Source organism: Aquarana catesbeiana, linkage group LG02 (genome assembly GCF_042186555.1).
Source record: "Aquarana catesbeiana isolate 2022-GZ linkage group LG02, ASM4218655v1, whole genome shotgun sequence".
In the NCBI taxonomy this organism is placed as follows: domain Eukaryota; kingdom Metazoa; phylum Chordata; class Amphibia; order Anura; family Ranidae; genus Aquarana; species Aquarana catesbeiana.
Genome location: NC_133325.1, coordinates 275,150,183 through 275,151,996, shown reverse-complemented (window position 1 = coordinate 275,151,996; position 1,814 = coordinate 275,150,183).

The window sequence follows — 1,814 nt, the reverse complement described above, 5'->3', positions numbered from 1 at the left end:
TTATCAGTATAGTCATATAAATGTAACTTTGTGTTATATATATATAACACATAGTTACCATTTATTTGACTATATATATATATATATATATATATATATATATATATATATATATATATATATATATATATATACATATACATACATATACACACACACATATTCTAGTACTTGGCACTTTATCACATTACATTTCGATCCCTTCGAGTGCCGTCTTATCTCCCTATAATTTAAAAATTCTCTTCTATGTTTTAGGAACATATTAATGACATTAATATGGGTTGCTAATGGTTACAGCACAATTAAACAATTTCCAATTAACCTAAATGAGAAGCAATTAAGCAAGTCTGGAAATGATCGGTTGGAGCAAGTGCAGACTGTGCAGCAGAACAGACTGATAGAGGATCCGAGCAACAGAAGATGCCGGCCAACACTGCGGTGTAATACAGTGCTGATTATAGCGTGGGGGTAATGCGGATATTTTGTGAGATTTATTTGAAGCTCAGATTTTGTGGACAGATTTGTAAAAAACACCTTGTTCATTCTGCGCAAGTCATGAAACGAATGGCACACCCTGCAGCAGAGGCGTTGCTAGACCCTGACACCCAGGACACATGCTCCCCCACTTTTACTCGGTGCCCCAGATCTCCTTTGCAGTAATTGTTGGGGGTCAACCCCAAAAATGAGCCTAGATCGACCTTAAGTTATCTTGTATATCCATTTTCACATCTCAACTAATTACTGAATTTCCCCCCACAACGCCTAAAAAACTGTACATTTAGTAAATATAAGAATTTGGCACTGAACAAGGATGACTAGATACCTACAATGACCTGTACATTGCAAATTTACACAATTTATGACAACTGATGAACAGGGAGATGTTGCATTCTATGCACAATACACTTTTGGAACATGGTTCTATTTTGGCAATTGCCAATATATTTCTGAAACAACAGGTCTGACTGTGCGAGGTTATTTTCTTTACAATACCAGTCAAAAGCATGCCCAAGCATTAGGTGCGGTTGAACAGTGACATTGCGAGGTGATTTGGGGTGTTCTTATAGGTACTGTATTTTTCTGGTCTGGGGCTGATGTCTACAGCCTCAGAGGTGCCCCAGATCTTTGAGGACCCTGGGAACGCCTCTGCCCTGTAGTACATGGGGCTTCTGTGCATATGTTGAAAAATCAGTAGGTAGTAGTAGAGGCAAATGTTTAAGGAATGAATGGCTTATATCCATGCAATAGAATAGACTGGTGGCAGGTCAGTGTATAGGATTTATTTGCAGTGGCATAAAAGGGGCCAATGTGCAGTGCAATAGAAGGTAATGATGTCCAGTGGGGTGAAAAGGTCATAATGCAGTGCAAACAAAAAAAATAGAGAGACCGACATGCAGTGTGACAGAAGAAAGCATGAAAGGTAAACATGCATTGCGATAGAAGAGACCACATGCACTACAGTAGAGAGACCTGCATGCAGTGAGATATAACAGACCGTTTTCACCACAGCAGAGACCGGCATGCACTGCGAAATAAGAGATGTGCGCTGCAGTAGAGAGACTGACATGCAGAGAAGAGTTTAGGTGGGGTGGTGTAGCAACTGGTGATGCAGAATGAATTAATATACAGTACAGTGGTAAGGACTGATAGTACTTTCAGTATATAAATATGCAGTAGCCTGATAATACTTCCAGTACAGATAAATATTCAGTACTGATAGAGACTGATAATACTTTCAGTAGAGATGAATATGCAGTACAGTGGAAAACCATGATGTGGTTGGAGATATTGGTACGCAGTATAGTAGAGACTGC